General features: G+C 43.7%; 1 protein-coding gene across 1 annotated transcript in view; it reads left to right on the top strand.

Moving 5' to 3' along the window:
* The window catches only part of PGM1 (phosphoglucomutase 1), a 46,850-nt gene that overhangs the window by 657 nt on the left and 30,244 nt on the right, over nucleotides 1-15,949 (top strand). The window lies entirely within an intron of this gene.

Raw genomic sequence — 15,949 nt, 5'->3', positions numbered from 1 at the left:
CCCGGTCCCCGGGGAGGCGTGAGCGGGGGAGCCGGGCTTGACCTTGGGAGGCCCATCCCTCCTCCGCCTGCCCCTCCCTTCTCTCTTCTCCACAACCCCTCGCCGCCGTCCAGGCCTCTGACATTTATATTAGCCTTTCCTGCCGGTGAAGATACAGTTACTGAACAGAGTGCAATCGCCCTAACCCGGAAAAGGTTAGAGGCCGGCTCCTTGCTCAGAACCCTCTCGCATCCCGCCGAGTTGCCTGCTATTCTCGTCTGGGGCTGGCGTTTCCCGCTGGCTGTGAACCCGAGGCTCCTTGCAGCCGCCCCCCTAGTGGTCAAGCGCGCAGATCTAAGGAGGCGATTACAAAGGCTCCCTCCCCACCCACCCCTTAGTTTGCTGGGACGGAGCTTCTGCCCTCGGGCGGCCTGGTTGCTGGGGCGCAGGCTTTTGAAAAGGCTACTCTTTGCCTGGTGTTGTTTCTGGATCTGTTCCACTGAGGGGACTGCAGCTGAATTTTCATTAAAACACACCCATGGGCGCTCTTTTGCAAGCAGCCTTGGTAGGCCAGGAAATTAGCGCAACACCTTAGTTCTGCACCCCCAAGGAACGTTAACTGACTTAATTAGGCAGGTCCATTCAGATGAAGCTTTGAAGTAGGTTTTTCAGTAAACCTGGTACGTACTTAGTAATGTGGATTTATAAAATAGGTAAATCAGGACTGGTTTTCACTCACTCATAAAAAAAATTTTCTGAGTTTTTTTTTAAGTTTTCTTTCTATATTTAATGTAGATTTGACTTGTACCCACCTTTTCTGGAACTCATTCCCTTTAGTAATATTTTTATGTATTTTAGCAGTAATTTATTTCTTTTCTTTTATTAACGTATAGAGTGCCATTTTGCCAAGCCCTGTGAAAAGAACTTCACTTGGCAATATCTCATTTATCCTCCTGCAGCCTGATGAGGTAGAAGCTATTATGGGCACCTTCAAGTTGCCAGTGAGAAAGTTGCCTCATCTGAGAAAGTTGCCTCGGTGAGAAAGCTGAAGCTGAGGCAAGTTAAATAGGAACTGTAGTGGCAGCACTGAGAACCTAGTACAGACAGGCCAGCCAATTCCAAGAACTTGAATAGCTTCTGAGAATGGAAATGAAAGGACCCTTAAATCTAAAAATCTATTTTCCAGTAGCATCTCAAATCTAAACTGGGCCCAGTCTACATCTGCCTCCCTGGTTCAAACGTTTATTAGCATCAGTGAGTGAAGATTGTCTGGATTTGTTTTCTTTATGCTCCTGGCTTTTCAGAAAACCCCAAATTCCCTTGAAAGAAGAACAGGAGCTGTATCCCAGTAGATCCCTTCATTTCTCTGTTAGCACCTGTGTTGAACTTGCATATCATTCATTCCTTCAACAAATACTGAGCTACTATGTACAGAGTGATATGTGAAATAAAAAGATGATTCAGCAGCAAGACTTGTCTTTAAGGAACTTACAGCATAGTGAGAATATTAGGGATGTGCATGTTGGGTGGGAAGGAAAGAGTTGATTAAGACTGAAAATATACGTTCTTAAAACCTCATCACCCTTTAGCTGCTGCTGTATTGCTTTCCCTCCCTTTTAGCTAATCTTTGTAAAAATTGCCTGCATTCACTGTCACCAGTTTCTCACCTCTCGTTCACTCACCCCCTGACTGCAATCTGGCTTCTGCTTCGTCCACCACTCCACTGACATTTCTCTTGCCAAGGACTTTCTGGTGGCTAAATCCATTGAACACTGTTTAGGCCTTGCTTAATTTGACCTTCCTGTTGCGTTTGGCACTGCTGACTTTGGACTCTTAAAATTCTCATTCCCTTGCCATGATCACTCTCTCCTGATTGTACTCATCTTTTTGAAAGTTCTTATGTAGACTGCTTGCCCTACCCACACCCTAGCTGTTCCCTTGGTTTCTGTCCTTAGCTTACTGCTCTCTGATTTTATTCTCTCTCTCTCCTCACCAAGGATTTAAGTATGCTTCTCCTTTTCTGGTGCAATTCAGATAGCATCTTCAGAAAGCTTTCCCCAACAGCCCCTCTCTGCCACTCTTCCCCCTAATCTTTCCCCATAGATATCTCTAGAATAGATGAATCCAATCCCAGTGAAATTATCAGTGTACATGTTACACTTCCTCTCTGCAGTACCTAAGACAACGTAGCATTCAATGAATCCTTGTTCAGTCAATTGCCCTGAATTATGAATTGTGAAGTATGTGGAATACACTTTAAATGTGTTCCAGCACTTAAAGCTAGCATATAGTTTATGACCAATAAATTTTTCATTAAACATGTATTATGTACTTGAGTCTTATCAGACACTGTGCTGAGTACTTGGGATACAATATATTCCAGCCCTCGGGAAATACATAGTCTAGAGGGAGAGGCAGACAAGACTAAGCAGACATTAGGTGTTGTGAGGGAGGTATGTGCCAAGAACTAAAGGGGCAAGAGAATGGAGTACTCTACCTGAGGTGGGGAAGATGACCGAAGAAGGTCTTCACTGATGGGTGGTAGTGGAATTGAGGTTTAAAGGGTGAGTTGGAGTTTCTAAGGTCAATTTGTTGGGGGAAGAATTCTAGGCACAAAGAAAAAAAATCACAGGACTTGGGGAGGGTTCTCTTGGGCAAGTTATTCAATTTCTGATCCTTTTTCCTCCCTTGTCTGTAAAGATTAGAAATGATAATACATAACCCAGAGAGGCTCTTGTGAGTATTGCATGAAATAACATATTTTAAAGTAACTGGCAGCCCCTTCTCACCTGGAAACTCTTTGAATGACATACTGTGGCCTCAGTATGGCCTTGGGGGGAGAACTTTATGTTACCAGCGTTTGGCTAATATGGGGACACTAAGTTAATCACACCCAACCTGATGCAGGTATTAACACCTCCCTCCCCACCTCTTCCCCCATAGGTATCAGCTTTGTCTCCTACCTTCCTCTGACCCTCAGTGGCCCCAACAATGTAGAGGGATGCCATGTTAATCAGACCCAACTGGGTGTAAGTGACAAACACAACTCAGAGTAGCCCCAGTGAAGAGAATTTGAGGTGTCTTCCAAATGCTCATTTACTGCTTAAAATTTTACCAAGACTGACAGTGTACTTAGCCACCCCCAGTGGGAATCTGGTATTCAGAACACAGCCCTGGGGTGTGTTTTCTACAGTAACATCTTATGAATTCTAGGAACAGAGGGGACAGTTCCTAGTCTCTTTTCCTGACTCTGTGACTGTGGGCCAGAGACACATGAAAATGTTTGTTCTAGTGAGGAAAGGAAGCAGTACATGCAGAAGTAACTTGTAAAATATAAAATGTGAGGTGTGTTTCTAGTGTGGTAACTAGATTTTGGGGGGGGTGAAATTGGGCTTATTTGTTTATTTTAATGGAGATGGTGAGTATTGAACCAAGGACCTTGTGCATGCTAGGCAAGCACTCTACCACTGAGCTATGGCCTCTCCCTGGGTTTTTTTAAAAATATTTTTTATTGAGTTATGGTCAGTTTACAATATTGTGTCAATTTCCAGTGTAGAGCACAATTTTTCAGTTATACATGAACAAATATATATTCACATTTTTTCTCTGTGAGCTACCATAAGATCTTGTATATATTTCCCTGTGCTATACGGTATAATCTTGTTTCTCTGTTCTACATTTTGAAATCCCAATCTGTCCCTTCCCACCCCACTCCCTGGAGTTTTTTGAAGAGACTTTGAGTATCATTTATTTCAATTACTGCCTTCAAAAGGAGCCAAGGCAGTCATTCCCATTGTGGGGAACTTTTTAAATGAAACTACTTTATTGAGATGTAATTCACAAACCACACATGTTGCCCATCTGAAGTGTACAACTCCATATTTTTTAGTATATTTACAGTTATGCAACCATCACCACAATCTAATTTTAGAACATTTCCATGACCCTGAAAGAAGCCCCATGCATTAGCAGTCAGTCCTTCTTGCTCCCCTACACCTTCATTCCTAAGCAACCACTGCTGTACCTTAGGCCTCCATACATTTATATGGGTGGATTTTACATGGACCGAATTTTCAATTTTGGTTGCCAAGAAGAAGAAATTTTATTTGGCAAGTGAGGGCCTGCGTGCATGAGAAGCAAACGCAAAGGGTTCATGTCAAGGGCAGGAATTAGTGTCCCGTGCTTCTGTGTGCACTGTCTGAACACCAGAGATACAGAGTCGAAGATAACATTCTCATTCTCAAGGAGCCCCCAGTTGAAGAAAGAAAATAAAAACAGACAATCACCCCTAAGTTTCATAAGCACTAATACCTAAGGAAAAAGAGATGGCTATGGACGGGTGCTCAGGGCAGGGACACCTGCCCCAGCTTGGGGTGGGGGTGTGTGGGAGAGGTTGTGTGTCCAGCAAAGTCTTTCTGAAGGAGATGAGTCGACCTTCTCAGTAGACTCCTTGTCCAAAGCCAACCAGGCTGTCAAAAAAAGGAGGAGAAATCTGTCCAGGAGAATAGCTTCTTCATTTTCATGAGTGTAAGCAATCAGATTTCTTTTTTTTACAAACATATTTGAACTTATATATCCAAATTAGTATTGTACCCTGCCGAATCACCACTCTGGGAACCGTACACTTACTCCAGTGATGCGTCTAGCGCTGAAAGCATTTTGAAACTCCTCTATGGAAATTATTTTTCAGCCAGTCAGTTTATGGGTCACCTAGGGAAACCAGTCACATTATTTTATAGTCATGCCTCATTTTTCACCTAAAACGATGTAACAAGATTTGATCACCCACTTTATTCATTAGACATGGCTCCAGCCAATTTTTGTCTCTTTCCAAAGTTCACATCTATTCTCAAAGGATGAAATTTGTTATGACTGAAGACTTTCAAAGAAAGTGCCGCAGATTGTAAAGACAGTTGCCTGAAAAAGAGTTCTAGGAATGTCAGCTTGTTTGAGTACATATGTTGCTTCCCATGGTGGTGGTTTTGAAGGAGATAATATTAATTTAGATGAAAACACTCTGGTATAACAGTTCAAGATGTGTTGCCTTTTATACTGTTCAAGCACACTGCCATGTGGAGAGGGGTCTTAGAAGACAGTCCATGCTGAGGGAGACTGGCCCTCTCCTTTCCTTCTGCAGTTCATTTCAGTGGCCTGGGGACCTAGTTTTCTTCCCTCCTGGTAAACGTCTCAACATGCTTGGGTGCATTTGGAAATTGTACACAATAGGCAGGTTTGTGAAAGCGCAGCTAGACAAAGTGACCCTGCCCCTGGACTGGAGTCCTGTCAGCTCGAAGCCACAAAGCCCAGAAACCTAAGATGTTAAGCCCGTGCCTGCCTCGATCCTGAGAGATTGTCCCATGCTGGCAAGGAGGCCAGAAAATGGAGCTGCGATGGCACAAGTAGGTGTGCATGGGGAAAGACCTTTGCTTTAGTAACAAAGCTATTGTGTTATGCTGCCCCCATGAGGACTTTGAAAAATGTATTCTGTGGAGCAAAATGAAATCCATTTAAAAATGAAGCAAGAGGGAAATAAGTGTAGGAAACGCAGATGGAACTGGGAGTCAGGTTGGCTCCTGTCACGAAAGCCAAATGCCTCTCTAGGCTGGGCCACGCAGTGGATACCAAGTCCTCTGAGGCCAGATCCACAAGAAACACTCTTACCATAGAATTCACTGGAGCCAGCTACCCTGTGAATAGATTTGGTGTAAAAAGAATAAATAACATCTGCCTTAAAGATCCATGTGGGGAGGAAGTAGAATTTGTGAAGCACTTACCATAGTGCCTTACATTGTATTTAGTAAACAGAAGATTTTCATGCTTTTAATGATTATTATGATTATCCCAAACTCTGAAGCCAGTGGAGGGCAGAGTGGAGGGTCTTCTGTGTCTGCCACCACCTCCACCTGCTTGTCTCATTCTGTTTCTGTCCGTACATTAGCTGTTGAATTTGATCTGTGAGGCGGAGGTTCACAGTTGCTGCAAGTGTCAGTCACTGGCCCATTGATTTGAGGCCTTCCCCTGACTAGAGTCAGCGCTAGCAGTGGCTGGCTGAGGATGGGTATTTTAGGATGGATCTGTGGAGTGGTTACCTGGCCCAGGCCGATGTCATGCTGCAGATAGGAAGATGTGAGAAATGTGTGCTGGCATTTCTGTGAACGTCCTGGTCTGCGTGAGTGTTCTTATTCATCCAGTATTGCTGAGTGCCCTGTGCACCAGGCACGGTGTGAGATGGTTGCTGGCACAAAGGTGATGACTGATGACAAAGTCTCCGTCCTCAGGATTCATGCTAGTAGAGGAGAATCCCTAGCTAGTTACAAAAATATGGTGTGAATACTAATGTATTAGTTTCCTGTTGCTGCCGTGACAAATGACTCCAAACTGGGTGGCTTAAAACGATGGAAATGTATTTTCTCACCATTCTGGAGACCAGAAGTCCAAAGTCAGGGTGTTGGCAGGGCTTTGCTCCCTTTCAGGTCTCCGGGGGAGAAGTACAGGGAGTCACAGGAGCACAGAGCCACCCAGCCCCACCTTGAGGGGGAAGGGAGGAACGAAGATGTCTTCTCTTCCCCGACAAGGTGATTTTTGAGGCAAGTGCATATAATAAAGAGGAATCAGGGAGACCTTAGCTGAGATTGAAGTGAGGGTGAAGGCAGGGCACAGTCACTGGTCTAATGCATATACCATTGTGGTCCTGTTTAGAAGTCCACTAATGGTAATCACTGACAAGATTCCAGAGCTCCATAATGCACAGTGCTTCTTAGACTCCTAGATAATGTCAAGTGGAAGACAGGCCACTTTGTGTCTCCCTGGGTCCTACCAAATGACTTTAGTTCATAGTGATGGATTGAAATTGAAGATTTTGGTTCAAGTCTCAGTTGTGCAATTTACTGTGCCATGGATTCTGCTTAACTGATCTAAAGCTCGGTTTTCGTACTTGTGAAATGGGATTAATTCCAATATCTGCCCTATTGGAGAGTTTTATGAGAGTTAAGTTAAATCATGGGCATGCAAAGCTTTTGGGAACTCTAAGGTACAACTCAAATGTGAGTTATTATGGTTGTGAGTTATTATGGTGAGTTATTATGTATCCACTGCTGCTTTAGGACAATCACCCCACTGGACTGATTTAGGCCTCCTGCCAAAACAACAGTGCAGTTTTATCTAGCATCTCTCAAAGTCCGAAACTCAGATGTGCTAATGAATAACCAAAAAGTAAAGATACTATGCCATTTTGAGGGTGCTAGTGGGAAAAGAAAATTACCTCTTTTACATGAGAATTTTATTGCAGTGTAGCTTTTGATATCAGACAGACTTGAGTTTGATGCTTGAATATGCTTTTTATTAGCTGTTTACCTTGAGCATACTGCTTGAACTCTGTTTTTTTTCTTTATTTATTTGTAAAATTAAAACAATATGTCATAGAGGTGTCTCTAAGAAATAATAAGGTAATGCGAGGGAAGTCACCCAGCACGGTGCCTCACACACAGTCATAATAAGCAGGTTGCTACACTGGACAGTGGGAATTTTGATGGGAAATACAGATGCTTTAACCTTCTCTTTGCTAATAGTCCCTTAGGCAGCTCCCACCTTCTCAGTTTCACTTCTCTTCTTCCAATTTGCCAATAACCTATCAAGATACTCCACACCTGTAAGCCTATAAATTTCAGAACAGAAATGTCTTTCTTACGGAGAGTAAGCATTTCATGCACAGGGCCTGGGGTCAGGTCAGGGACCTGTTCTACAGAATTTTTAGGTTTCTGAAATTTGTTATCAGCTTGATACTCAGTTATCTCAGAAGCACACAGTGCCAGCCCCCAGCTAAGCAAAACTGTCCCCGAGTAGCTTCAGTACTTGTCACAGTGTTCGGTATTTGCACGTCAGTTCTACTCGTTAGGGCTTTAGTGTGGTGCTTCTAGTGAAAGTTGGATCTGCTTGCTTGGGCAGCTTCTCCTAAACACCATTTGAGGGGATCCCTTCACCCTACAAATGCATGCTGGGTGTTCTCTCATGGCTCAGTATTGGGCTGTGCATTTGGGGCACACACACCGCACAGGCTGTTTCAGCTCCTCGCTGTTCAATGGACACTGCATAGAGTGCGACACGGTGTCCTTAGGGTGTCGTTGGAAGCCTAGGGAGGAGATCGGGGAGAGGTGGTCAGAGGAAGCCTCCAGGGGAGATGTATTCATGCCGGGTCCTGAGGATCACGGAAAGCAAGCCAGGAAAAAGTGGAGACATTCTCTGGAGAGGCAGCCACAGGGACAAAACAAGGAGGCCATTGTGGAAGGTAATCCACCAGGCTTTGACTTTAAAAGAGAGCTCATCTTAACTCCTGAAATGCAGGGAGGGATGAGGGCAGCAGGGCAGCCAGTGATGAGTTATCCCCTCGCAGGTCCTTAACCTCAAGGCTTTCGGTTATGCACAACCCAACCTAAGCCCCAGTCTGAGAATGATCTTATGACCCTGATGGGAAAGGAGAATCTTGGTGATTTAGGTTAACAAGCATAAAAAGCTATTTATAAGGAGGCCGGGGTCACAGTATTTGCCCTGTAACGTATGAAGACACTATCTGTTTGCTGAGATTGTCTGTCTTTAACCAGCAGATTACATGACATGTGACCTAATGTTTTCATCAGGACCAGTCTTTTAACTTGGGTTGGTTGATCTAAATCCATACTGTAGAATGAATGATGCACAGTTTACTAAATTAAAGCACACATTTACAGACATAAAAATTTACTGAAAAAAAAAGGAAGAAGAAAGAGAGAGAGAGAGAGAGAGGTACAGTGTGGCTGTACTGTTTTATATAGATCTGACTTTGACGTTAGTAACGGGGCTAGGACGCTGGGTCGGCCGTGACCTTTTGCTCCTGTTAGCTTTAGTCCCATCTCTCCGCTCATCACTTTCCTACGCAACTCGAATGAGCACTGTGAAGACCTCCCCGTCCCTGTCTGCAGTTACCCATTGCTCCTCTTGGAAGCAGCACAAGCTTTTGGCCTCAACCACAGAGACTAACCAGCTCCACTTCCTTTGCTGTTGCAATTTCTGGTCCTGTTCCTAATTGTTACTGCATAAGTCTTGTGTGCTACAGAAATTACCTGAAACGCCAGTTCTCAGGCAGAGGGTGCTCTGCTGGGGATGCCTTGTGCTTTGGGGAGTCATTGGTGATGGTGGGAGTAATTTTATAGTTGAGGTTGGTCTCAGGAGAGGGGACAACTTACTTGACTGCTGCCTGGAAAAACTCACCTCTGTTTATCATAAACCCTTGTCACAGAGGTCATTTAACGCTCTCACTCCAACAGTTTAGCCATGCAAACATTTATTAACTTTCACTATACTTCATTCCAAGTACCAGGGTTACAGAATGAAGGAGGGGCTGTTGTGCGCCTCACCACTGAGCACGGGGGGAGGCCTGTGTGTATAAACCAAGCCATGGCACATACCGTGTTATTTACTGATCTGCCCCAACACTCTGGGGCAAAGAAGAGAGGCGTGGGGAGGGCTCTCCCCGGGGGCCTCTCACACCAGCCACCCAGCTTCCAAGGGATCAGTGTCCGTCGAGCTGGGCTCCTTTTTATTGTATTAGTTTCCTAGAGCTGCTGTAACACAAACTGTGTGGTTTAAAAACAACAGAAACTCATTCTCTCACCGTTCTGGAGGCTGACAGGTCCAAGTCAAGGTGTTGGCAGGGCTGCGCTCCCTCGAAGGCTCCAGGAGAGAATCCTCCCTTGCTTTTCCCCGGCTGCTGGTGCTGGCCCGCAGTCACGGGTGCACACATCTCTGGTCTCTGTCTCTGTCTTCGCTGGCTTTCTGCCCTAGTGTCTGTCCCTGAATCTCCCTCTCCTTATAAAGACACCAGTCATTAAATTTTGACCTCATCTTAATTTGATCACATCTGCAAAGACCCTTTCTCCAAATAAGGTCACATTCTCAGGTATCTGGGGTTCAGAATTCAACATCTGTTTTTGGTTCATTGGTGTACAGTTCAATACACAGTGCCTGTGCCCGGTCCACCGAGGGCAGGGGGCTGCACAGGCACCACAACTCATATGCTTTGCACTTGGGCAGAACCCCTTGGAAGGTCACCTGGGATCTATTTACGTGCCTTTCCTCCTTTAACATCAGAACCTCTGAAGGAAGTTTTAGTAGCCCCACTTCATAGAAATTCAGGCTCACAAAGGCCATAGAAAATGACGCCCCCTCCTTGTGGCCACCTTCATTCAATGTCTTTACAGCTGGACATCCTAGTTTGGCCAGGCGACATAATTGGAAAATCCTTAGTGATGAGACAGACAGAATAAACTCACCATTCCTCTTCTTAAAAGTCCAGAAATCCGCCACATTTTAGTTATTGGGTAGAGGGCCAGCCACTCTCTGCCATAAAACCCCAAGGGGCATGATCCCTATTGTATTCCAGGTGAATGGTCCCCTTGGAGTTGTGTCATGCCACTGCAGCGGGTCAGCCCACCCCTCCGGAGGCTGTTGGGAAATCTCGCTTGTGTTTCCATTTTCTACCACAAGAGGGAAACATACAGCCATGAATGATTTGAAAATAAAGCAACAGAAAAGAATAGCCTTCCTTTTACCAAGGGATTTTAATACAAGGTTCCTGGTAATAGCCAGAACATGGGAAAATACTCTATTAGCGCCAGATGAATATTCTTAAGGAATATAAATGAAAGAAAAATTTTAGGATCCTCAAAAAAGGAAATAAAATAAAAGATACATATATAAAAATTTTACATGAACCATAAACATTGCTGTTTTTGTAAGTCGAAATGCTTGACTATTGGTAATGTCTAATGAAACAGGAGTCCTCTTCATATGTACATCTTGTATGAAAGTGATTCCTAAGCCCGGAGCATCTTTACATTGGACAGATGGTTTTAGGTTCAACCACACAAATTAAGAATGGCATCTGTGGAGTGGGGAATGCCTTCCAAAACTTCTTTCTCTTCTGAGCGTTCAGAGCTCCCTTGTGAGCTCCCAGATTTTACTCCATTTTTAATGACTCGGCTTGTTTATCTCTTCTTTTAGACCAGAAGTTTGACAACTTGAGTCTGTCATCTTCCTGTGGTGCACAGTGCCTGGTGACATGAATGCAAAAAGTCAGTTTACATACTAATTGTTGGACACATGGGTGGGTAAGCAGAGGGACTACAGACTGGCGAATGCTAAAGGACATACACACTCCCGGGCAGCTGTTTTGTTTGTTTTTAACTCCAAAATATGCTTCAGGAGTCTTTTGTTTGTTTGTTTTGGGTTTTTTTGAACCTGGGATTCTATTTGGTTCTAAGCAAGCCTTAGGTCCTTACAATTCTTCTGGCCTTGTACCTTCTTTACAGTTTAATGTTGTTTCTCCTTTTCTTCAAAGTATACTTCCTAATGCCTATTGAAACACAAATACCTATAGATAGGTATTAAACACAGCTGCATATTTTCAGATTGGTTCAGGGCAGTCATAAGTCAGTCACCCTTATGTAGGGCTCACAGGGCACTGGAGCCAGCCAGTGCTAAGCTCTTTACATTTATTAACTCATCGTATCTTTATGCATTAACTTGTGCAGTAGGTACTATTTTCTTTCTTTCTTTTTTTAAAACTCTCTTTAAGGGATACATTTTTTAAATCTTGAGGTAAAATCAACATACAACATTGCATTAGTTTCAGGTGGTCCAATATTGCGATACTGTGAAGTAAGTAACTTGCTCAAGATTGTACCTCTCATACATTTTAGAGTCAAAGATTTGAGCCCTGGTTGTGTCTGGCTCCCGGCCCTGTGGTCTTTGCATTATCCTGCAGTGCCTCTCCTGGGGCTGGCATTCACTACATGCTTACTTACTGTTGGCTGGAGAAATGGATGACTTTCCCAGCTTGTGTTTCCCGTCACGGGGTCAGAAACCCCAAGCACTCGGGCACCTGCAGCTGTCACAAGTGCAGGGCTTTGGGCTGGGGTTGGGGTGTGGGGGTGGAGGAAGTGGGGGTCTAATGATCCCTCCTGCTTTTAGCCCAGTTAGTAGCTTTCCTTTCTGTTCCTTCCGCTGAGAGACAGGTTCTATACCCTGTACCCACACCTGTGGCATTTGCTAAAGACTAATTCTTTGTGTGTAGAGGTAAATCTTTTCAGACCGTGGGTCCAGCCCTCCCATGAGCCCGGGACATAGCATTTAGCAACCTAGTGGGTATTTGTTGATGGAAAAAAAGAAAAAAGATATAATGGATAAAATATTGGCAAGTCTTGTCTCTGCTGTGTTCTACTCGGAAGGCGTCATTGCTGCTCAGAGTGGGAGCTGGAGTGTCTGCGAGGCCGGGAGCAAAGGGGTTCATAACTCTGCCGCTGCAAAATTGATTGGACCCAAGACCAGTATGAAAGTTCCTTGTCTGAGGGGAGTAATCCTTAAATCCCCCATATGGTTTAAGTGTAATTTGTGTCATTGTGAAGGAGTACTGGCAATGCAGGCGAATTCATTAGGCCAAATTGGGTTCGCTATGCTCGACAGTAACGTTTCTGAAGATGAAGTTCAACCTTTGCTAGAGAGCTAAAACAAATGAGTTTCTTAATAGCTGCCCCACTTATTCTGAGCGTCTTAGGAAGCTTAATGTTTTTAATGCTTCTTTTTTTTACCACACTTCACAGTCCATCTAACATTCCTGCTTCTGGTAATATTTTTATACAGGGTTGAGTTCTACAGTGTCCATAAAATTATGTCTCAGGCCCATTTTAGAATAGAAGCTTTTCTAGGGCAAGGACTATATCTTTTTAGTTTAGTTTTGCATATGGACAAACAGCATGCCAACATACATAGTTGGTGAAAACTATACTCTTTGTTTTTGGGTATGGAACACTCTCCTTTGAAGCCTTAGATTTGATCTGTGCTCAGAGTGCAGGATATTCATTGGCACGTGCAAGAGCCATGAGAGATGGGTGTCCTTCCCAGTCTATGCCTTGCTATAAAGCTGGCTCATATACAATGAAGTAAAAAAGTGTATGTGTCCACACAGACATTGCCATCCAAGGTGGGTTTCACCTGGTGACCCGATGCCACAGTTTCACAGGTATGACTTCTTGATGCTCAAACACTGCTATCTATTTTCATTTGTGTGAAATATTTTGTAAACTATGAAGATGCATTACTGGGGAGAAATATTTAAAAACCTTGAAATTGAGGGGCAAACAGATGGTGAACCCCAGAGTGGCACTTGAGGATTTTGGAAAGTCAGGACTGGAAGAGCGCCACCATTATTAAGTTCACTATGATTCTTTTAAACTAGTTTAGAATGTATATATTTTAACCTTTAAGGATCAGAATAGCTACACTTGGAATACTTTCTGTAGCAGAGAATTTTTAGATGGTTAGAAACTGGTACTAGGCCTAAGGTCAGGCTTAATTCTGGAGAAGGGTAGCTTTTACAACAGTTTCAGTGTGAAAAAATATTTTTAAAAAACAAATTTTGGTTCATATGAACACATACTGATAAGCTGAGGTGTTCTAGTATCTGATACGGCCACTGTCTTGAAGGAAAAAAACAAGCATTCACCATCCTTTGACATAAAACCCAGTAGATCTTATGTTGACATACCCACTTTTATGCTTATGTTTTTTGTGTTGAACACTTAGTTTGAATTTTCATAATTATGCCTTGATTCTTCATCATTTCTCATTTTATGGAATTAACTTGCCTTGACCACAAACTGTAAATAAAATAAATAAATGTGTGAGAAGAGCCCCCAACAAAACGTTACTCTCCCAGTTCCGGCTTCAGAAAGAACTTTGAGACAGTGGCCAACCACCAGCAGAGAACGTGCTGGAACGTGTGGGCGGAGAGGCTTTGGTTGGGGTTGTTGGAGCACCCTTGCAACCAAGTGTCCCTGCGTCTACGCTGGGATTTCAAGATCTCGTGAAGGAGACTGCCAATTACGTGGTTGGTTGCTCTGTTATTCCCAATGAAAAAATTATTGGGTTGGTATTTCATAAATCTGGATCTGTTATTATTAAATATGTCAAGATGCAAATGTTGGCATAATTTGCAAGCCAATCTAAAACCAGAGAAAACTTGTCACAAACTGAAAAAATATGAATTAAAAATATGCATTTGTAGTTAAGTTGAAACATAAGGTGTGTAAATTGTTCATAAAGCAAGCTTACATCGTAAGAATTTGAGTTTTAAAAACTAGGAGGCAAAAATAAGCTATAAGAAGCAATTGTCTTTTGGCCGACTGGTTTTCAACATAATAGATGTGTCCTGTGGCTTGTTTTCATGTTACATCTCGGGTCTTCCCCGCGTATGGGCCAGCCCCGTTTGCCACTTGAAGACCAGGTTCCCTTGCCAATAGCCTGCTTTCTGCTCGTGGGCCTGTTAGCTCTGCTAGTCCTGTGTGAGCCACCCTGAAACACAGAGACATTCTAGCCCTAAGAGGGCAGCCTGCTGCTCCCAGGGGCTGTTTGCTTTTAGACCTGGCTTGACAAGTTAGCAGAAAAAATACTCAGATTTTGTTTCTCAAGGGATTACTGACTTTCCCTTTGAAAACTTTATTTCTCTGCGCACGTCAAACTCCCCAGCCACATGATGCAACAAGTCCTGATTTACTTTTTAAGCATCCTTAACAAGCTCACTGAAACCTTGACAATGGAGCCTCATAATTGACAACTTCTGCCAAGTCGGATAAAGAACACAGGTGTATTTACTGAAATAGGTTATTAATAAAATCTCAATGAAATGGCATTAGATATTAAATGCATTCAGGTAGGATTTTTTCAACGTCTTAGGATCTTTAAATGCAAAGGACTTAAACTTCACTAAAAAATGTTTTCTTCAAAGTCAAGTCTACAGTAAAACTGAGAATATTGAAACATAAAATTTAATCTTGTGTTCATGTTATTTTCCCAAATAACTTAATCAAGCCTCATGCCCTCAGAAAGACATACTTCCCACCCTTCCCCCCCATTCTGCTTATGTTTTCAAGGATTTCATGCGTCTTCAGCCCCACTTGTCCATAAACTCAAGGAAACGGCCAAGCTGTTGTTCGTTCAGGGCATATTTGTAGGTCTCTATTCTTCTAGAACTGAATACTGTTTTGTTACATCTTCGGTGTCCAGTAGGCCAGTGAATAGATCTGTTCTGTTATGTGATTTTTTCCCCCTTCTAACTGGCATTGCAAGTGGGAAGTAAAAAAATCACTTGGGTATCAAAATGACGGTGATGTAAGGAAACCAGAGGTAACCGAGATCCCTCACTTCCATTTTAAGATTGACCTTTAACTTGCGAGATGGCATGGAACAACTTTAGCTGCAGATGGCCTTCTCAGTGATGACTGCCCAGGGAGGCTCCGGTTTAAGGGGTGTCAGTAGCAGTGGGCGCCACACCAGGGTGTCCTGTTGACGAACCTTGGGACCGAACTGGCTCCGCCTTTGCCTGGCTCTGGGAGTGGAGTCTGGCAGCCGTCTCGTGTTTGTAACTGAAGTCTGCTGCCTGCAGCGCCCTCTGGACCTGTCTCCACCCTAACGGGGAAATGAGGCAAAAATAATTGAAGGGTATTTGGCTTGGTTATGTGGGCAGAATGTCCTCATCCAAACAACTCTGAAGATCTGCTTTGTGTGTGGGTGTGGGTGGGTGGGTGGCCCTTAACTTTTTCACAAGGGGCGACGACAGCAGGAATTAACCCCGCTTCCTCACTGACAGGGATCATCCAGGCAAGACCTGTAGTTTAGTTACTCAGGAGACGCTGTTGCAGCTTCAGCTGGAACAGACTATTTTGGGGACCCTTGACTGCTTTCTGGACACCATCGCTGAGCCAAGTGGTGGAAATGAAAGATGAGTGATTTTGATGAATGGATTTCTGGGAAACATAGAAAAATGGAAGAAGGTCCTCTCCCTCTGTTGACTTTTGCGACAGCTCCCTACCACGACCAGAAGCCAGGAACTAGTGGATTACGGAAGAAAACCTATTGTTTCGAGGAAAAGCCGTGCTACCTG

Source organism: Vicugna pacos, chromosome 13 (assembly GCF_048564905.1).
Source record: "Vicugna pacos chromosome 13, VicPac4, whole genome shotgun sequence".
Lineage (NCBI taxonomy): Eukaryota > Metazoa > Chordata > Mammalia > Artiodactyla > Camelidae > Vicugna > Vicugna pacos.
This window is presented reverse-complemented; position numbering and strand designations above follow the sequence as displayed.